Here is a 22,356-nt window from a genome sequence, read left to right as displayed (position 1 = left end):
CATCTGGGATCAGGTGGAGCAGGACCTGCAGGAAGAAAGTTAGGAAGGCACGGCACGAAGGCCGTCTCTGGGATTCTTGGCACCTGCCCGCTGATAAAAACCGATGTCACACATCGGTTACCCATTGATTGGCATGTGTTTCTGCTTGTTCAGCTCGGTAGGAATTGGGTAATGATTAAGCCAAAGACTGAGGGTTAGGAAGGGGAAGGAAGTGTGGATTATGACCTAGGGTCACAGACTGCCCCCGGTGGGAGATTGAACAGGAGGGAACCTGAGCAGTGACTCAGCAACCCCCATGTCCAAGGCCTTGTCCCCTGCCTTCTTGTAGCTGGGCCAGGAGCCGACTGTGGCTTTGACATCAGGCAGACAGAGCTGCCGGCCATCCTGTGTCTGCCGTTTCCTAGCTTGGGGGCCTTGGGAGAGTTCGCACCTGTCCCTAAGCCTTGCATTCTCGCTTGTACCATGAGAATATAAAGCCCCCTACTTCATAAGGGGGTCAGGAAGATAACAGGAGATGACCCAGGTAAGGGGTTTGTGTGGATGCTCCGTGAACGTAGGCTTTCACCCGCTCCTGCCCCCGCTGGGAGCATCAGTGCTCCCTTTCATCAGCTCTGGAGAGAGACAAACCCCAGATCTGAAGCCCACCCACCACGTTTCCTGCCTGTTCAACCCGGAGAAAGTTCCATCCCCTCCCAGAACCCCGCTTCATCTGTAGTAAGAGGGATGATGCCACAGCCGCCAAGGAGGGTTTTAGAAGGTTCAAATGTGATAGTGCTTGATGGTACCTAGAGTGTCTCAGCCTCTTGGCTGAGTGTCAGGAGTCTGGTTTTGTTTGTTTGTTTGTTTTTTTAAAGATTATTTATTTATTTACTTGAGAGAGAGCACCAGCAGGCGGAGGGCCAGAGGGACAGGGAGAAGCAGGCTCCCTGCTGAGCAGGGAGCCCGATGTGGGGCTCGATCCCAGGACCCTGAGATCATGACCTGAGCCCAAGGCAGAGGCTTAACTTGGCTGAGCCCCCTGGGCACCTCCGGGAGTCTGCATTTTTAGCAGGCTGTTGGTGATACCGATGTCCATGTCCCGCATTTAATGACTCTCCGTAATTGTTTGTTCAGTCGACAACCATGTCAGTGCTGGGGGCTGGGACATCAGCTCCTGTCCCCTCGGAGCACGGGCTGCCGTGGCTTCCAGGTCAGGGCCCTGGGCCAGCCTAGGGGGTCATGCCGCCGACTATGGGGAAGAGCCCTCGGGCTGGTGTCCAGGACGGGGAGGAGGCAGCTGAGGGAAGAGTTCAGGCAGGTGTGCGGTGGGGACCGAGTCACACAGGCACGCACTAGAGACAGAGTCTGCCTTCACCGTCATCCCTTTATAGCCTCCCACGGAGAGCACCCAGGCTTGGGAGGCAGGGAGAGCAGAAGTCACAGCTGTGCCATTGACACGCTGTGTCACCCACGTGCTGTGTGACCTCAGGGAGGGACGCTCCTCTCTGGGCCTCAGCTTCCCCTTCTGTGAGGTGGAGGTGACGTGTCCTATCCTGAGTGCTCTGGGCAGTGGGGAGGTACGAAGAGCAGGTGTGGCGTCCGGCTTCCAGCCCCCGGCTGGCCACCGTGGGGTCCCTCCCCTGGCATCACGGAAAGCCAATGTCAAGCGTAGGGGTCCTGGTCTCCCGGTGGCCTTTCCTGGCACGGGAGCTCTACCCCGTGGCTCTCCACATGCCTCCCCTCCTCCTCCGGCCAGACTTCCAGGCACGAGGAGATCAGGAAGCATGCCAGGGTCCCAGGGAGACTGGTTTTGTCAGAGCCTGAGACCTTAGCCCCCTGCTCTGTCTGATAAGAAACCAGAGACCTGGCTGAGATAAGAAGGCTGTTATCATGGTAGACAGACTCCTCCTGGGATGAAGAGAGGAATAAAACAGCCTGTTTGTCTTGCGCTGGCAGGACACCCAGTTGGCTTGGCTGCCAGGACCCAGGACCCCCGCTGACCTGACTTCACAGCGGCCCTTGCCTTTTGCATCACAAGTCGCAAGGAGCTGAGGCAGGTTAGTTAGTCAAGAGCCACAGAATAGAAACCAGGCAGCTAGGCCCACTCTCCTCTCTGTGGAGGATGTGACCTCGGGCAAGTTGCTTTGCCGCTCTGGGTCTCAGTTTTTCCATCTACAAAATGGAGAGTTGGACTGCACTTTCCAGCTGTAACCCTCAATGAGCCTACGGTTCAGAGGTCCCTCACCCTCCCCGCCGTTACGGAGGAAATACTGAGGACAGGAAAGATGGTCTGGCGCCAGGAAAAGAGTGAGGAGGAAGGAGCCCAGCTGTCCGCAACTTCTTAAGCACCAACCAACGTTTGGAAAAAATCACAACGGCATCTTGCAAATAGAGCAGCTGGTTAATGTCTGCAAAGCAGGCTGGGCGTGGCCTCCCAATGGCCTTGGTTTCCTCAGTCCTTGGTGTACCTGTTCATTCGGGTGGGTCCTTCCTTTCTCCCTCTGCTTGTTCATTCTTTCACTGAGGGGTTCACCCGGTGATCGCTGGCGGGGATTCTGACACTGATTGGTTTGGGTTCCAACCCTCGCTCTGCCAATGCCTAGTGGTGTGTCTGCCGCGAGTTGTTTGACTTCCCTGTGCCTCTCTTTCTCCACCTGTGGAATGCAGACCACGCACCTGCTTTGGGGGAGGGGGGATGGTGGTTTCCTGTCCAACACGTTAATGCATATGGAGTTCTTCAATCAGCTCCCGGCAGTTACAAGGGGCACTGTTCACGCTTGCTATTGTTCCTTTTTTCCTGTCATCCTTCCCTAAGTGACAAGCATGTGGCGGGCCCTGGGCTGGGCAGCGACCTGGGATTCCAATCTGAAGGGCCATCCCCAGCCTTGAGGAGGTCACACGGGCATAAACAGGCAATTGCAGTCATGTGGTCAGTGTTGTGCAGGTAAGCTCAAGGCGCCATGGGAACAAGGAGGAGGGGCACCCAGCCTGGGTGGGGGTGTGCATCCAGAAGGATTCCTGTCACTCGATGTGGGTGCGGAGACGCAGGCACCTGCGGGTCTGCCAGGAGGCGAAGGGGGTGGGGTGCCTAGAAACTCGGGTGGAGGGAACAGCTTGTGAATCGGCTTGGAGCGGGAAACGTGGATGTCCGGAGGGGACACACGGGGTTTCGCCTGGCTCGCTGTGGGGTGCGGGAGGTGGCAGATGGAGCTGGAAGGGGAAGCAGAACCTTCAGGATGCTGAATATTCCAGGACGACTAAAGAGCTAATATTTTAACAGGCCAGTATCCCTAACTTTTAGGATCATGCTTGAAATAAAGAAAAAAACCCTCCCATTAAATGGACATTTATTTATTAAAAAATCATGTACCTGTGCTACCGGGAAAATACATCATGTACATTATAAGACATTGCAAATTTATTTCATATAAAATAAATTTCATAAAAATTCATTTATATATAATTTCTCACAAAGAGAAACACTAATTGGATTATTCTGCTTCCCCCCTCCCCTTGAATTGTATGATATTTTGATATCAAATCTTTATCAGACATAGGGTTTGCAACTGTTTTCTCCCATTCAGGAGACTGCCTTTACAGTTTGTTGAGGGGTTCCTTTGCTGTGCAAAGGCTTTTTAGTTTGAGGTAGTCCCACTTGTTTATTTTTGCTTTTATGGCCTTTGCTTTTGGTGTCAAATCCCCCAAATCATCACCTGGACCAATGTGAACGAGTTCACTGCCTGCTTTTTCTTCCAGGAGTTTCATGGTTTCAGGTCTTACGTTCAAGTCCTTAATCCACTTTGAGTTTACCTTTGTGTGTGCTGGGAGATAGTGGTCCGGTTTCCCTTTTCTGCACGTGGTTGTCCAGCTTTCCCAATAGTAAAATATTAAACATGAGATAAAGTGAATGCATATAAAGAGAAATTCTTATATCTTTTGTCCCTTGAACCGATGGTTCTCCTTGTGCATTTCCTGGAATGCATCCTTCCTTCCCGTGAGAACGTCAATATATAGAAGGGAGTGGGTTTTTACCTTTAAAAGACATCATGACATTTATACATGTTGATATTCCTACAGTCCTCGAAATGAAGAATAGTTGTATATTATTAACCTTGGAGGCAAAAAAAAAATTTGTAGGGCGATGACTATCTGGGTTGACCCAGCACTGAGTGCTTTCCCATGACACAGGGTCTTTAGTGAAAAAACAGGCAGTGTTCTGGGTGTGCCCAGTCACTCTACTGGTCTAGAGCAATCCTATTTTGTAAAGAATACAAAAGAGTGGGGGCACCTGGGTAGCTCAGTTGATTGAGTGTCTGCCTTCAGCTCAGGTCATGATCCTGGGGTCTGGGGATTGAGTCCTACATTGGGCTCTCTGCTCAGCGGGGAGTCTGCTTCTCCTTCTCATTCTCCATCTGTATTTTCCCCTCCCCCTCTCTCAAATAAATAAATAAAATCTTAAAAAAAAGGAATACAGAAGAGTTTTTAGAAAAGCACTGGAAGGGTGTTTATCCAAAGTGTATATATATATATATATTAGATTTTTTAAAAAAAGATTTTATTTATTTATTTGACAGACAGAGATCACAAGTAGGCAGAGAGGCAGGCAGAGAGAGAGGAGGAAGCAGGTTCCCCACCAAGCAGAGACCCTGATACGGGGCTCGATCCCAGGACCCTGGGATCATGACCTAAACTGAAGGCAGAGACTTTAACCCACTGAGCTACCCAGGCACCCCAAGTTCATCCAAAATATTAACAGTGGTTATCCCTGGGCGATGGTATTTTATTTCTGTTTATTAAATGATTTATTTTGGGTTTGATTGCCTGTATTAAATATTTTCTCAGGAGAAATATGTATTATTGTGTGATTTCTAAAACATCAAAACAAGAAAGTTGAACCTCCCTTCCTGTGCAGGGCAGAGCTCAGACGGGAGCTGGATAAGGCAGAAGTCCTTGGGCAAGTTAGAGGGTGTGGGAGAACAAGGTGAGGGATGAGAAGCAACCTTGGATTTGGCAGTCGTGGTGGGGCGGGGAGAAATAATGCATTTGAGAGATCAGTGTGAGAGACAGTTTGTCCCAAGATCTCCAGGGGATGCTGGGATAGAACCAAACCCTGTGCATATTGTGTTTTTTTCCTAGACATACATACTAATGAAAAAGTTTAGTCTATAAATTAGGCAGAGTAAGAGATTAGCAATAATCAATAATAAAATAGAACAATCATAAAAAGATACTGAAATGAAAGTTACAGGAATATGGTCTGTCTCCTGGAAAATATCTGATCTTGCTCTACTCATCCTTCTTGGGATAACACAAGAGGAGAAAGTGCCTGGGGGATGAGATGAAGTGAGTTGAGCGCTGTAGGCATGTGACATAGCTTTAGGCGACTGCCGACCTTCTGATAAAACATCAGAAGGAGGGTCACCTGCTTCTGGATCGCCATTGACCACTGAGGGCTGAAGCCTCAGAAAGCAAAACCAGGGATATCGGCAAGTTTCCCAATGGTGCTGTTAACTGAGATGGGTAATTCGGGAGAAGCGGCAGTTTTGAGAAGGAGGTCTAAAGAGGAGGGGCTGGAAATCTGTGTCGGCTTGGTTTGGGACACATGGACGTGCCTGTGGGACATGCAGGAGGAAACGCAGGAGATGAATCGATCACTGGAGCTCAGGCAAACAGCTATCTAAAGCCCTGTTTCTCAGCTCAAGCTACCATGACCATCGCTCTCCCTTTGAAAGATTGTCCAGACGTTCAACAACATGCTCTGCTGGCCTGGGCGTCCCTTCTGACTCATGGCCTAGTTTAAAAGGAGTTAAGTTTAAAGACACTCAGCAGTAATCCAATGCTATCACTTGTAAGCAGCAGCTGATGACTCATCTGAATAATATGGAAAGTTTCTCTTCTCTACCTTGTAGCTGAAAAAAAAAAGTTTGGGCACCCCCTTATCATTTTTCCCCCCTCCAGAATCAGTGTGGTGATTTCAATCCTTTGAAATGTATTGAGACTTGTTTTATGGGCCAGGGTCTGGTGTATCTTGGTGTGCTCTTGATAATGGTTGCTTGGTGGTTGGGTGGCATGGTCTCTACATGTCAATTAGGGAAGTCAGTCGGCAGGGTTGTTCAAGTTTTCTATATCCTTGACTTTCTGCCTACATGTCCTCTCAAGTATGGGAGTGTTAAAACTTCCAACTCTAGGTCTGTCTATTTCTCCTTTCTGGACTGCCAGTTTTGCCTTATGTATTTTGAAGACGTGTTACTAGGGACATACATATCTGGGAGCTATATCCTCTTGACTGGTTGATCTGTTTCTCATTAATACTTCTTCTTCTTTTTTTAATTTTTTATAAACATATATTTTTATCCCCAGGGGTACAGGTCTGTGAATCACCAGGTTTACACAGCACTCACCAAAGCACATACCCTCCCCAATGTCCATAATCCCACCCCCTTCTCCCAAACCCCCTCCCCCCAGCAACCCTCAGTTTGTTTTGTGAGATAAAGAGTCACTTATGGTTTGTCTCCCTCCCAATCCCATCTTGATTAATACTTCTTAATCTCTGGTCATATCCCTTGTTCTGAAGTCTATTTTGCCTGATGTTAATATATCCAGTTTTCTTACCATTAGTGTTTTCTGACTATATACTTTCAATCTCATCGATTGAAAGTGGATTTATCATAGGCAGCTTGTAATTGAGCCTTGCTTCTAAAATCCAGTCTGACCATCTCTGTCTTTAAATTGGATTGTTTAGACAGTTTACATTTAATGTAATTATCAATAAAGTGGAGTTTAAGTCAACTGTCTTAAAATGCTAAGCAAAATAATTCTGTCAGAGGAAGACTAATACCAAATGATTTCACACATATGTAGAATTTAAGAAACAAAAACAAACATACAAAGTGGGGGAAAGACAGAAGCAAACAAAGAAACAGACTTTTACCTATAGAGAACAAACTGATGGTTGCCAGGGGGGAGGTGGGTGGGGGAATGGGAGAGATAGGGATTAAGGAGCACACTTGTCCTGATGAGCACTGAGTAATGCCCAGAATTGTTGAATCACTATATTGTTCGCCCAAGACTGATATAACACTATATATTAACTATACTGGAATTAAAATTAAAAAATCTGATAAAAAATTATGATGAAAAAGATGCTTATCTAAATAAAATTAAATAAATTATTTTAAAAAATCTACTATCTTGCTACATGTTCTCCATTTGTCCCATCTCTTCTTTTAATTTTTCCTTTGCCTGGCTTCTTTTGGATTAATTATTTTTATTATTCCATTTTGTTTTCACTCTTTGTTCTATTTTTAAAAGGGTTTTTATTAATTTGAGAGAGAGAGAGAGAGAGCATGAGTGGGGGGTGGGATGAGCAGAGGGAGAAGCAAACCCTCCCCAACTGAGTAGGGAGCCTGACACAGGGCTCAATCCTAGGACCCTGAGATCATAACCTGAGCCGAAGCAGATGCTTAACTATCTAAGCCACCCAGGTGCTCTGTCTCTTTGTTGTATTTTTTTTAGTGGATGCTTAGGGTTAATTAAATGACCTTACCTTATCACATCATATTTGCATAATATTATGCCACTTCACATATTTATTAGGGTCTGATCAGAAAAATGGTACTGGGAATGATCTAGAATGTGGGATTTATTATAGGAATTTGACCTTATATAAATATATGGAGCTGGCTAAACAATCTGTAAAAGGCCATTTTCTTTGTGTCTAGTGCTGGTTTACCACAGACTGAAGAGAAGGCAGTTGGGAAGGGGAGATGGATTTAATGTGGGGAAGTGTGGGTGAGAGCAGGAACAAACCAGCACCCACCTATCATCTCTCATTTCCTCTATGGTGCCAACTTAAGTGATGTGAATGACCTATAGGACAAACTGGGGCTTTACATCCTTTACCTAAACACACCTAGTCTAGGGATCAGAGAAACTTGAGGAACAATCCAGCAGGAGGTAAAGCAACTGTTGGCCCAACTCCTACCTCCCAATGACAAGGTGACCCAGGAGTTAAGAGATAGAGTGTCTGAACTCTGTCTGCTGTTCCCGTACCAACATTTTGAGGGGGGGGGGGGGAAGAAGCAAGTGGCAATTGCTTCATTCCACCTTCCAGATGTTGCACAAAATGCCTTGTGACCCACACTAGCTTGGAACTATATAGGGAGAGGAATTCTGGGAAACGGTGTTCCCAAAATAGCTTAGGTGACTTGACCCAAGACAACTCCACTACAATAGATCATGTAAGAAACTTGTACCAGCAGCACATTTCCATTCCCCATTTTGTCCTTTTTGTGTTATTATTGACATACATTTGCTTTTTCATTATAAACCCCAGCATACACTGTTAACATTTTGTTAATCTCTCTCTCTCTCTCTTTTTTTTTTTTTAAAGATTTTTATTTATTTATTTGACAGACAAAGGTCACAGGTAGGCAGAGAGGCAGGCAGAGGGAAAGGAGGAAACAGGCTCTCCACCGAGCAGAAAGCCCGATGTGGGGCTCGATCTCAGGACCCTGGGATCATGACCCGAGTTGAAGGCAGAAGCTTAACCCACTGAGCCGCCCAGGTGCCCCACATTTTGTTAATCTCTTAAAGAAATTGACAAACGTGGAGAAAAAAGACCTTTGTATTTATTCATGTGTTTATTATTTTGTGTAGAGTCAAGTTTTCATCCAGTAGTATTTTCCTTTCACCTGAAGAATTTCTTTTACTATTTCCTATAGTGAAAGGCTGCTGGTGACATATTCTCTCAGATTTTGTTTTTCTGAAAAAGGTTTTATTTCTTCTTCATTGTTTAAAGAATATTGTAGTTGGAAACCTAGAATTTTTGGTTGAGAACTTTTTCTGTCAGTGCTTTAGAGAGGTTCCATTGTCTCTTGGCTTGCATAGTTTCTGATGAAAGTCTTTTTTTTTTTTTTTTAAAGATTCTCTCTCTCTCTCTTATCTATCTATCTGTCTGTCTGTCTATTTAGATATCTATCTATCTATCTATCTATCTGTCTATTTAGAGAGAGCACAAGTGTGGAGAGGGGCAGAGGGAGAGGGAGAGAGAATCTCAAACAGACTTCATGATCAGCATGGAGCCCAACATGGGGCATGCTCTCATGACACGGAGATTAAGACCTGAAATCAAGAGTTGGATGCTTAACCGACTGAGTACCCAGTTGTGCCAGAAGTCTTTTAATTCTTACCATTATTTCTCTGTAATTAACATGGTTTTTTCTCTTTTTGATTTTAGGATGTTCTTGTTATTACTGGCTTCCAGGAATTTGATTATGATGTACCTTCCTATAGGGTTTTTATGTTTATTGTATTTGGGATTTACTGAAGTTCTTGAATCAGTGGGTTTATAGTTTTCAGCAGATTTAGAAAATGTTCAGATATCTTTTCTCCCCCCAAATTTTCCATTTCTCTCCACCCCCCTTTTTAATTACTCACAATAGACTACTTGATGTCATATCACAGATCATAAGCTCTGTTCATTTTTTCTCAGTCTTTTCCCCTGTTGTGCTTTAGTTTAGATAGATAATATTCTTATATCTTCTGGGTCAATGATCTTTTCTTCTGCAGTGCCTAATCTGCTGTTAGCTTCACCTAATAAATATTTTATTTTACTTTTATTTTTATTTTTTGGTGGACAGCAAGCAAAATTTATTGAGTGATAAAGTAAAGTTTATTTAGTGAGAGTACAAAGCTCCTGAAGAGGGAGGGGACCTGAGATAGTTGCCTGAATTTTTTATTTTAGGTATTATATTTTCATCTTTGGAAATTCCATTTGATTCTTTTTTTTTTTTTTTTAAGATTTTATTTATTTATTTGTAAGAGAGAGAGGAGCGAGAGTGAGCACAAGCAGACAGAGTGACAGGCAGAGGCAGAGGGAGAAGCAGGCTCCCTGCCAAACAAGGAGCCCAATGTGGGACTCGATCCCAGGACACTGGGATCATGACCTGAGCCGAAGGCAGCTGCTCAACCAACTGAGCCACCCAGGTGTCTCCATTTCTCTCCTCATTATGCTTATATTTTTCTTTAAATATTTCAGTATAATTATAATAACAGTTTTAATATCACCATATATTAATTTCATCATCTCTGTTACTTCTGGGTCCATTTCTATTGATTGATTTTTCTTCTGGCTATGGGTGCCATTTTCTTGATTCTTGGCATATCTAGTAATTTCTGACTGAATGCTGAATATTATGGATGTTATGTAGTAGAGGATTTCAATTTTGTTGTCTTCTTTTAAAGAGTGCTGGATTTTGTTATAACAGGCAACTAGTTTACTTACAAATCAGCTTGCTCTCTTTGAAACCTGTTTTTAAGCTTTGCTATAACTGGTCTGGGCTAGCCCTCACACTAGGGATAGGTCAGCTTACAGCTAAGGCATGACATCTACAAAGTCTTCACTGACTGTTCTAGGTTTTCAGTGACTTTTCACCACTCTGGCTGGTCACAACTCAAATGCTTCCCCTCCTTGGTGAGCTCTGGGAATTGTTCAGCTTGCAACTTCCTAGTTTTTCTTGGCTCAGGATCATGGAGCTTCACCCTAGTACTCAGCAACAACTCCAAAAGGCCAGATGTAGCTTTCTGGAGCTCTTTTTGGGCTCTTTCTTCTTGAGCTCTTTCTGGAGCTCTTAATATTTTGTGTAGGTTCGAGTTTCCATCCAGTAATATTTTCCTTTTACCTGAAGAATTTCCTTTACTATTTCTTTTTTTTTTTTTTTAAAGATTTTATTTATTTATTTGACAGACAGAGATCACAAGTAGGCAGAGAGGCAGGCAGAGAGAGAGGAGGAAGCAGACTCCCCGCAGAGCGGAGAGCCCAATGTGGGGCTCGATCCCAGGACCCTGGGACCATGACCTGAGCTGAAGGCAGAGGCTCAACCCACTGAGCCACCCAGGCGCCCCCCTTTACTATTTCTTATAGTGAAAGTCTGCTGGTGACAAATTCTCTCAGATTTTGTTTTTCTGGAAAAGGTTTTATTTCTTCTTCATTATTTAAAGGATATTGTGGTTGAAAATCTAGAATTTTAGGTTGAGAACTTTTTCTTAAAGTTCAGGTTGAGAACATTTTCTCAAAGGAACCACACTTCCTCCTTTCTAGAACTTTGCTGCACAGCTTCTAGCTGGATGCCTGAACTCCAATCTCCACATCCTCAAATCAGCAAGATTACTGTAGCCTGCTTAGGATCCCTTTCCTGAAACCCTAGTCTTGAATATGACTCCATGCAGAAAACCAGGACAATTAAGGGGTCCCCTCATTTGTTTCTCTTCTCTTAGGGATCACATCCTTCCATGACTGTTTTTAAACAGTTTTTTTCCTATATCATCCTATATATTCATCCGTTTTCTAGTTGTTTGGGGTTAGTAGGTAAGTTTGGTCCTTGTTACTCTATCACAGCCAGAAGCAAAAGTCAGGAATTGATAAAAAGAAAAACTCTCTAATGGCTCTTTAAATGCTACCCATCTCTCATGAAGTTCTTAATTTCTGTCTCTTCTGTGTTTTATGCCATCACACTCTGCCTTGACCTATAATCACATACATATGTGACTCGGTGGACGACATGGGCCGTGAAGGTGAGCAGAGTCTCTCTTAGTAACTTCGCTGAGTCTAGTACATGATAAGCCCTTGGGAAGTGAGACTGAGTTTCCTTGTGTGGCAGTGAACTGAAGTGACTCTGATGAGGTAATGGGTATCCCAAGCTGAAACCCAGGAGGACCGGCTCTCACCCTTGTGTGATCAATGGTAGGCATACTCCCAGGTAAAATCATGAGGGTGCACAATTCTCCCTTATTAGGCAGGGCACCACGCGATTGGTTAAAAGAATCCAAGCCTGTCCAGACTTGCCAAATACATCATCGTGACATTAGAGCTCACAAAGCCTCAGATCTTGGCATAATGGAAGTGTTTGACCACAGGTGCCCTGACAGTGTCACATGATCTCCCAGACTGAGGCCAGACCATTCCCCAAGGGGCAGGTCCCGGAGTGTCCAGGAACTCAGGCTGCTGCTGCTCTTGGCCACTTTCCCTGGAAATGGAGCAAGGATGGGGAGTGACATAGTCTGGGTCCTTGCCCTAGCTAGGCGACCTTAATCAGATGACTCAGTTTCCCCACCTGCAGATCAAGCCTCAGACAGGTTGGTCTCTAATGCCTTTTCCTGCTCTCAAGAGCCAGATCTTGCACCTGATGGCATGATGGTCTTGGAAGTCCATGATTCCCTCAGCTGCTGAGTCTAGGCTTCTGATTGATGGTATTTGGACACTGTTTTTTTGTGGCTCTGTGATTAGAACAATCTGTAGCTCTTGAATGATCCATGATGCTGTGAACCTAACCTTCCGTAGTTCTGATGGCCACAGTCAGTGACAAAACTGTGACACCATTGTGTGGCTCTGTGACTTTGAAGCATTCACCTCATTGATTTCCATCAGACCCAGTGGTGCTGGTGTGCCTGAGACCCAGACTGCTATCTGCTCAAGAACTCGTTCCTCATTCATTGCTCCCAGGGTCATTAATCCGAGTGATTCACTTGCAGGAGCCAGTGAGAAACAGAGGTGCAGTGAATGCCAGCCTGGTCGCCTTTGGCCTGAAAGGGCTTGATTGTTTGCCTGCCTGAGAGAGCTCTTGTGCTCGGCTATTTAGTGAGGGCCCAGCTGGGCCAAGCCTGGCTGGGCTGGCGTGAGGACACAGAGCAACACTGCACTGTGCCCGTGCTAGAGGAACATTCTGCCCTCCCCGCCCTTGATCCTGGATGACACTGTGCACTGTGAAGAGAGATGAGCCCGGGGCCCAGTGGGCAGGGACCCATTGCTGATTCTGCTCCTGGTTCCTGGGGCCACCTCTTGCTGGGGTTGTGCCTGTTTTGCCAACCCTGGGTGGTGGCCCTGGTTTGCCTGGTTTCTGCCCTGACCTCACCTGAGAGTCTGCTGGGCCTGGTTGTGCTGTCTGACTGGGGCCTATGGACACGCCCCCTGGAATGGCTTGTTTCTTTTTCATTTTCCTGTAAGTGAGGACCCAGAGGCTTCTTCCTGACCTTTGGCCTTTGGATCTGGGATAAACCTCTGGCAATCCCACGATTCTTTCCCTGACCCTACTTACAATCAGATCCTGATCCCCAGGGACAGGCCAGAGGAGAAGGACCTCTCCCCCTGTCACCTGTTCCTCTGTGACGACTCACATCCCCTCCCTGAGCTGTGGGCTCATCAATCTGTAAAATTGGAGCATGAACCTCTCTCCCGATGACTGTGGGGAGAAATCCATGAGAACCCATGGGCAAGTGTGCTCTGGGCTCGAAGGCTGGGGATTACTGTGCAGGCAACAGGGTGCATTCTCCAGGAGCCCATGTGAGCCACACCACAGAGGTGTCCCCTGCCCTGGGGAGAATGTCCGGTGGGCACCTGGGTCTGCCTTTCCTAGTAGAAATTGAAGACTTGCTCCTTCTGACAGAGGAGAACGTAGTCAGGAGAAATCCATTCATTCATTCATTCATTCATTCATTCAACATTCATTAGTTCATTTGTTCATTCATTCATACATTGCCAGTCACTCTTTATGCCACTGGTTTTTGTCTTGGCAATTCTACCTTGAGAGTGATTTCATTACACTCTGGACTTGGAGTGGCGCAGGGTGGGGAGGTGCGAGTGGCCACACCAGCTCAGCGCCCCAGGGGGAAAGCATTCCAGGCAGGGGTTAAGAGTGAGCATGTTGGAGTCAGACTCCTATGGGTCTCTGCCATTACTGTCCTCACTGAGTGGCCTTGGGCACATTGCTTAGTCTCTCAGAGTTTCTGGCAGCTCAACTGTAAAAATGGGGGAAAGTAATGATGATCCCTCTTCCAGAGTTGCTGTGAGGCCTGAATGTAATCAGGTGTAGTCCTCAGTGGCCAAGGATGAGCTCCATAGGTGGAGTGGAGGTTAAGGTCATAGGAATCAGGTGACCAGTTTGAATTTCAGCTCTGCCACTTGTAGGCTGAGGGGCCTTGGGCAAGACGTTTGGCTTCTCCTGCCTCAGTTTTCTCTTCTGTCAAATGGGACTCATAGGGATATCGTGAGGTTAAAATTTTTGAAAAGGTAGGTCCCATAGCACAAGGCCTGTCATGTGAGAGAGCTTGATCAACTCTAGCCAGTAGCATTATTAAATATTTCTTATGATACCTGAGGATTTCGTTCAGGAACTTCTCACGGAAGCAAATGCCCCTGGATGGCCTTGGAGAAAGACTCCGGCCACATGGGAAGCAGGGATTTGTCGTGGAAGTTGGGATTTCTTTATATGGAACGAGTGTCCCACACCTGTCTTCCAGTTGGCCCCACTGGAATTTCTAGATTCCTAAGTTACCGGTGAAGGAGGCTCCCCTCCTCGCCCCTTGAGTTTCCAGGAAGGGTTTGGTCTCTGTTTTGGTGCCTTGTTGTGGGGTTTCCATGGGGAAACGGAGCCTGGAGATTGCACTGATCTCAACTGCAACACCCCTGGGACCAACCCGGCTCCTGATCCCCAGGGACAGGCCAGAGGGGGAGGGCACAGCCAGGGCTGGGCTTGGATCAAAAACTCCTAACGGATCAGCACTGCTGGGCTCCAGATGAACAAGAGGACAGCCCCATCCAGGTCGTGCCCATCTGGGTGCACAGCCTTCTTGACTCTGATGCCAGCGTTCTGTTCCCTGTCTGTTCCAGTCTCTTCTAGTTCCCGATGTCTTGGGCTGCCAAGGGGTCCAAGAGTGAAGGGGTGCCTTGGTGGTTCAGTGGGTTAAGCCTCTGCCTTTGGCTCAGATCATGGTCTTGGGGTCCTGGGATCGAGCCCCGCATCAGGCTCTCTGCTCAGCAAGGAGCCTGCCTCCCTCTCTCTCTGCCTGCCTCTCTGCCTACTTGTGATCTCTTTCTCTGTCAAATAAATAAATAAAATCTTTAAAAAACAGACAAACAAACAAAAAAGAGAGTGAATCTGAGCCTGGTACCCAGGCTCCAAAAACATACATTCATTCACTTACTCATCCCAGATCTCACTGAAATTCCTGCGCTGGCATTTGGGGAGAACAGTGGTGGACTTGCCCTCAAGCAGCCCACAGTCCAGAGGACCTGGTCAAGTTATAACCCAGCGTTGTGGCTGCTCTTTCTTAAAAAAAAAAAAAATTATTTATTTTAAGTAATCTCTACACCCAGTGCAGGGCTCGATCCCATGATGCTGAGATCAAAGAGTCACATGCTCTTCTGACGGAGCCGGCTAGGTGCCCCGTGACAGTTCTTTTGTGTTTGGGCATAACCCCTTTAAGAACATGATGAAAATACAGAAAATTTCCCCCAGGAAATGCAATAAGCACAAAATGTTGCCTACAATTTTAGGATGTTTGCGATTCCCCAGACGTCCATTCAAGAATCTCAGATCAAGAATTCATCCTCGTGGGAAAATGGTTGAGAGAGCCAAGCCAGGAAGCTGTAGAAATGCAGAGTTAGGAATTCAGGAAAGATGGGCTGGAGAGGTCCTACTTACTCATTCAACAAGCACTTCCTGAGCACCTACGAAATGCCATCCTTCAGAGAGAAGCCACCAAAGAAAAAGGCCGAGTCCCTCCTCTCCTGGAACTTATGATCTAGCCGGGACAGACAAAAAAATAAATAAGAAAACAAATCAACGAGCACAGGGATGTCTGAAGGGGACGAGGAGTTCCAGGCAGAGGGAAGAGCTTATAGAAAAGTCCTTGGGTGACTGTGAAAATATAGGGCTGGCAGAATGCGTGAAAGAAAGCTAGTGTGGCTGGAGCTTAGCGAGGGGTGGGAGATGGGCGAGGCTGGTGAGCAAAGGCCATATCCCAAGGCCTTGGGGTCCCGGGTAAGGATTAGGATTTTGCTGGGAAATCCTGTTTCTCTTTAACTTCAGAATTTTAAATTTGTACAAATGAGAGCAACGTGCACATTTCTTTTCACAGCTGCCTTTTTTTTTCATCCAGCAATGCTTGATAGCTATTGAAGTTATTTATCTTCATCTGCTATATAGGATTATATGGTCATATCCTTATCCATTCTCATACTGATGGGCCTTTAGGCTGTATCCTGTTTTGTGATTGCAACTGAATCTGTAATGGAAGATCAGTGGGTTGAAGGCTGTGCACGTTTCCAAGCTTATAGGAAGTTGCCAGATGGCTCTCTAAAATTCATGTACTAATTTAGATTCCCACTAGCAGCGTCCGAAGGTTTCTATTTCTTTATATCCTTGCCAACAGTCGATATTGTCAGCCTTTTAAGGTTTTGACAATGTTTTGGGTGTAAAATGGTAACTCACTTTAATTTGCATTTCCATGATTACTACTAGCGAGGCGAAACGTGTAATTTCCTATTTACTGGCTCTTGGGAGTTTCTTCTCTTGAGAATTGTCTGTTCTATCCCTTGTCATTTTCCCACAAGGATGTCTCTTTCTAATTGATTGGTGGACGTTGTTTATATATTCGAATTACTAAGCCATTGTCTTTTATAAATGTTGCAAAGCTCTTCTCCCACGCTGTTTACTGGAGGGTTTTAGGGAGAGGAGTGACATGCTCTGATTTACATTTTTAAAGATCACTCTGGCTACTGTGTGAAGAATGGATGGGACAATGGGCATGAATGAAAGTGGGGAAACCAGTTAGAGGGTCATTGCAGTGGTCGCAGGATGAATGACGGTGGCCTTGACGAGGATCGTAGGGGAGGAAACAGAGAAAGGTGGACAGTCCCAGAGTACATTTTGGAAGTAGAGTTGATAGAACCTGCTGATAGATTTGATGTGGGGCAAGAAGAAAAGATAGGAATCAGGATGACTCTTGGGTTTTTGGCCTGAGCAACTGGGTGGATGGTGGTGCCACTGAGTGAGACGGAGAATGGCAGGTGGAGAAACAGGTTTAGGCTGAGAGAGGGGGAATAAACAGTTCTGTTTTCAACACGTGAAACGCGAGACAGTCTGTGGATATCCAAGGAGTTAAATCGAAAAGGGAGTTCGATCCGTGAGTTCAGGGGAAATAGCCAGGGCTCGGGATAGACATTTGAGACCGAATTTAAAGCCTTGAGACTGGGTAAGGTGGAAAAGTCAAGAGGCTCCCAGGTGAGCCTCCGCACATGACAACATTTAGAGGTTGAGTAGAAGTGGAGAATCGATAAAGAATGGCCTAGAAGGTAAACTCCATGGAATGGGTTTTGTTCTGTTGACTGTATCTAGCAGAGGACTTAGCAAGTAGTAGGCTTTTAGTGAATACTCGTTGAAGGAATACACGACAATAAATGAATCAGGAGACTGAGAGCGAGTGGCCAGTGAGATAGAAGAAGAGGTACTCTAGAAGCCAAGAGAAAGAGAAAGGTTTCAAGAAGGCAAGAATGGTCAGTTGTGTTCAACGTTATCAAGAAATTGCGTAAGAGCTGGACAGAGAATGGACCCTTGGATGTGGCAACACAGACGTCACTGGTGACTTTGACAAGAATAGTTGAGGCTTGAAAGAGGCGGAGAGTGCCAGATCCTTTGAGGTAGGGGGCAGGGTGGGGGTGGGGAGTGGAAGGATGTTTAGAGCAGTGGAAGAGCATGGGACAATGCCAGAGGACAAGCGGGGCGGGCTTCTGTCACTGTAAGTTGTTCCATCTGAGGGGATGGTAAGAGAGTGGCCAGGAGGAATGAGGCTGCGGCCAACGGTAAGACAGGCCGAGAGGCTGAGGGCAGCCCAGTGGTTTTGAACTTGACGACTTGGTCTGGAGTTAGTGGGCATGTGTCCACGTGTTATTCAAGACTCAGGGGACAGAACTCCGATTCTAGTTGACTTTTTTCCTCATGTAACCGAGAAGTCCAGGGATAGATCCTGGCTTTAGGTGCAAGACTTGGACTGCACTCTTGGTTTTTCTCTCTGTGTTGGCTTCCTTGTCAGGCAGGCCATTCTCTCAGAGGGGTGAAATCTAGGCTTCTGTCCTGCTCCCTCAATCTCAGGCAGAAAGCCAGTTTCGTTTCCAATCCTGCCCTCAAATGAAGTCTCATCGGGTCTGCCTGGGGGTCGTATGTCATCCCTGACCCAGTCACTGTGGGCAAAGGGAGGGTGCTCTTCTCTGATTGGCCAGGCCTGGGTCATCTGACTATCCCTGGAGCTGGTGTGAAAATGGGTCTACCAGAAGTAATTTCCCATTGGAAAATCAGAGTGCCCACCCAAGAGGAGGGTGTGTGTGTGGGGGGGTAATGTCGGACAAGTCAACCCACAAAAATTCAATGATTATGGAGCACTAGAAGGACATAGATTTGTAGAATATCAGGATATTAAAAAACAGGAGGTTGGGGGGGATATCTTTAGGGAATTCCTACAGAGATTTCCTAATTTAGTGTTGTCCAACAAAAGTGGAATGTGAGGCACAAATGTCACTTTAAATGTTGCAGTGCCCACATTATAAACAAAAAGAAAAGAAAAGAAAAGAAAAGAGAAACAGGTGAAATTAATTTTAATAATACATTTTAACCTACAAAATCTAAAATATTATCATTAGAAGGTAATCAGTATAAAAAACATTAACGAGATATTTTACATTCCTTTTTCCTATTAAGTCTTCAAAGTCTGTTTTCTACTTACAGAATATCGTAGTCCAAAAATCTAAATTTTCCCCAGAAATACTTGATCTGTGTTAAGATTTTATCAAATTTACAATGGAAAAAAAGTAGGTTCCCATCCCCAAGTTTTTCCAAATGTGCTTGAGAATTCGCCAATGACTGAAGACTTACTTGTACATCCATTAAAAAATTCAGATTAATTAAAAATAAATACAATTTCAAATTCAGTTCCTTAAGCCCCACGAGCCACATTTCAAGCAAGTGGTTACCATATTGAACAGCATGAACACCATCCAATGTGTTTGTTGGACGGAAGGGGAAGTGATATCCAGGGAAAGGAGTGGCCCTTCAGGGGCCCTGGGCTGGGCAGGAGCAGACCCCAGGTCTTCTGACTCTGTCAGGGGCTTTCCATGCCACCTCACACCTGTCCTCTTCTGAGCAGGTCGGTGAAGCCCGGTCAAGGAAGCAGCACTAAGATCGTAAAAGACCAGATCTAACTGAGGCCCAAATTCTTGCTCAGACTGTAGAAAGCATTCCTTTATTTTATGTTCATCTTGTCTGTAACCATCTCTGGACTGGGTGATAAGTGTGTTTGGAATGAGTGCCTGAATGCATTAGCAAACAGCATTTTTTGAACACCTCTGTGGTCTAAGCATTGCACCCAGCCTTGGGACATGGAAATCAGGCCCAGTTTCTGTCCTTGAAGGGGCTTACCATCAGGTCTAGCGGGGGACAAGGTGGTAAGTGCATCCCTTAGGGTACGCACAGGATGGTGTGGGGCCAGTGCTTGTGGGAACGAGCTGATCAAACAGCCTCTGGGGCTGGCTGAGTCCTTGGGAAAATCCACGGGGAGCCCACACCTGGCACTGTTGGGTGTTGGGCCTTGGCCTGTGGGTGTGGGGGTGTTTGGGTAACAGCCCAAAGGCTAGGAGGGGTTGTTTTGGTTGTTGATGTTTGGAACCGAGAGGGGCTATTGTTAGGTGAAGTCTCAGCTCGTTGGTGTGTGGGGTTGGCTTGGGACCATGGGGTGGGTCCTGGTTGGGGTGTCTGCCATCAGTTAATATCCCTCTGTTGATGAGAACATCCCTTCACTGAGCACCCTGTGTCCTCCTGTCTGCTCATGATTGTGTGCTCGAGAGCGCGCGCTCTCTCTCTCTCTCTCTCTCTCTCTCACACAACACACACACACACACACACATGATTGCTTCATAGTTTAATTGGTGGAGCCCCATGCACGACAAAAATGCAGGGTCCCTTGATCCAAAATTAAGAATTTCAAGTTGGTGGGGCGCCTGGGTGGCTCAGTGGGTTAAGCCGCTGCCTTCGGCTCAGGTCATGATCTCAGGGTCCTGGGATCGAGTCCCACATCGGGCTCTCTGCTCGGCAGGGAGCCTGCTTCCTTCTCTCTCTCTCTCTGCCTGCCTCTCAGTGTACTTGTAATTTCTCTCTGCCAAATAAATAAATAAAATCTTTAAAAAAAAAAAAAAAAGAATTTCAAGTTGGTGGCACAAAAAGCAGAATGTTAACAAGTGTTGGGGTCCCAAGCGTGGGGTCCCAGGCGACTGCCCAGGTCCTGAGTCCCAGGTCCCAAGTCTGGGCAGCCAGCCCTGCACACCTGTGACCCACCAGGTCCCTGCTGGTGGAGCTGGGCTTGTGCCTTCCCTCTGAAAAGCGCCGCAAGTCGTGCCAAGTGCTTTAGAGACTTTGTTCTCTCTTGCAACCTGCCCACATCCGGATGTCAGCGATGACTATCGTGCCCACTTTACATAAGAGGGTGTGGAGATGCTGAAGACGACCCAACACCCGAACCCCGAACTCTGCTGAGTCCGGAGCTCAGACTTGTTCCTCTGCCCGCCCACCTCTCCTGCCGAGAAGAGTAAGCCTCCTTTCTTGGTTTCTTTCTGATTTTTCTCTAATGTTCTTTTCCTCTGAAGTTTCAGATGGTGAATCGGATAGAACAATGGAATCCCCAGATTCCTCCAGCCATGCAGGGGTTGGTCAGTCTTCCCGTCAGGGAGTTCCCACTGTGAGGACCTGTGGGGTCCCCACCTGGCCCAGATCACTAAGGCCCCCCCAGGGGCAGATCTGAGTCACCTCCTGTACTTGTCTTCTCTCCGCCGCCACGTGGACTCAGGAGCGGCCCGTTTTTCTTCAGCTCCTTCTCAAGGTGTCACTCACCAGAGCAGCACAGGCTTGTACTGAAATCTGGGCTGAGAATTATGTCACAGGACAGCAAACAATGGGAAAGTGACATTGGATGCTTCTCCTCTTAGTCATCTCCAGGGCCCCACAGCCTCCCAGGGCTCCTTCCTGACCGAGGCTTTCCTGGAACCTGCCATGTTCTGTACCTCTTGACTTCCGTCCTGTTCCTCCTGCTACCCAGGCTGTCTCTCCTCCCTCTTTCCAGGGATGTCCCGTTCATTCATTCATTCATTCATTCACTCACTCAGTCACTTATTCATTCCTTGCTGAGCAGCTAGTGTATGTCAGGCACTGTGTTTGGTCCTGGAGATACAGGGAAAAAGGAGTCTCTGCCTTCATGGGCTCCCAGGCTGGTGGGAAGATGGACTTGAAAGGCCTGACCCAGACACACAGGCTGGCTTCTGAGTTGTGTTGGTGACAGAGGATATGAAGGCAAAGGATGGAGGAGCAGGACAAGATGCAGAAGACCCATCTCAGATTGTGTGTCCTTTAAGCCAAGATCTGGAAGACGAGCAGCAGCTAGCATGGGCAGAAAGAGACAGAAGTCGGTCCTTAACAGAGGGAACCCAGAAGGTCCTTAACACACAGGCAAGGTCCCTGAGGCATGGAGTTGCTGGTGGTGGTGTGCACAGAGTTGAAGGGAGCCAGGGTGCCTGGGCTGCATTGAGCAAGGGGACAGTGGAGGAAACAGGGTCCGGGAAGAGGTGGGGTCTGTTGGTGCAAGGCTCCGTGGCCAGGGAAGGGGCTGGGATGTGATTCCCAGGCCAGCGGGAAGCTTCAGGAGGCTTCCGAGCATGGGCGTCATGGGATCTGAATTACCTTTCAGGAAAGACTTCTTTAGCTTTCGGGTGGAGAACAAGCCAGAGGATCGAAAGGACGAGTGGAAGTGGGGGACGATGGCTGACAACTTCGGGGTTCACACACTGGATGAGAATGGCCGGTTGGCGAACGATGATGATGGAGGCAGAAGAGGTGGACAGATTTGACATTTCTTTCGGAGGTAGAGCCGGATCGTGCTGGAATCGTGTTTGGTGATGGAAGATGGTCCCCACATTTCTGGAACGTCTCCCCTCATTTACAGCCCCAATGACCCTCCTTCCCTTGCCTTCAGACATAGCAGTGATTCAAGACAGCGGCCACCCAGGGCCCTGGGGACAAACCCGTGTTCCTGGGTATTCGAGGTGAGCACAGAATCCTGGTGGACCCTTTGGACAGTGTTACTTGGTCCCCGTCAAGCAGGGGACTTCCTTATCATTGAAGTTAGACAAAAAAGTGAAAAGACTGATGGTGTCCTGTGTCGTTGGCAAGGACGTGGAGAACGAGAGAGCCTGAATACCATTAAGTGGGAAAAACCACCAGGCAAATCTCATTTTTGGAGGGTACTTTGGGGTTACATTTACATTTAAAATATATTTAAAATAAAAGTACATTTAAAATATGCATGACCATAAACTCGGCTCCTTACAATCTCCCGTAAGAACTGAGGACGTATGAATCTGCGTGCGTGTAAGCGTGGCCTGGGATCTTCGTGACACTGAAGTCAGACACTGTAAACCAACACTGTAAAAGGTCACCAGTCGTGGATAGGTAGACAAACTGTGGTCCATCCATACCTACTGTAGAGGCCACACAGCAGTTAAAA

The 22,356-nt window shown here is 46.8% G+C and overlaps 1 long non-coding RNA gene across 1 annotated transcript; it reads left to right on the top strand.

The window, feature by feature from the left end:
• Positions 1-298: 298 nt before the first annotated feature.
• LOC132001557 (uncharacterized) lies at positions 299-22,097 on the top strand. The gene is made up of 3 exons (XR_009399637.1): positions 299-523; positions 2,795-2,923; positions 21,541-22,097. It is a non-coding gene; the product is annotated as an uncharacterized LOC132001557 (long non-coding RNA).
• Positions 22,098-22,356: the final 259 nt, after the last annotated feature.

The sequence above is a fragment of the Mustela nigripes genome, chromosome 14 (assembly GCF_022355385.1).
Source record: "Mustela nigripes isolate SB6536 chromosome 14, MUSNIG.SB6536, whole genome shotgun sequence".
Lineage (NCBI taxonomy): Eukaryota > Metazoa > Chordata > Mammalia > Carnivora > Mustelidae > Mustela > Mustela nigripes.
Note: the sequence above shows the minus strand (reverse complement) of the source record. Positions and strands in the feature narration are given on the sequence as shown.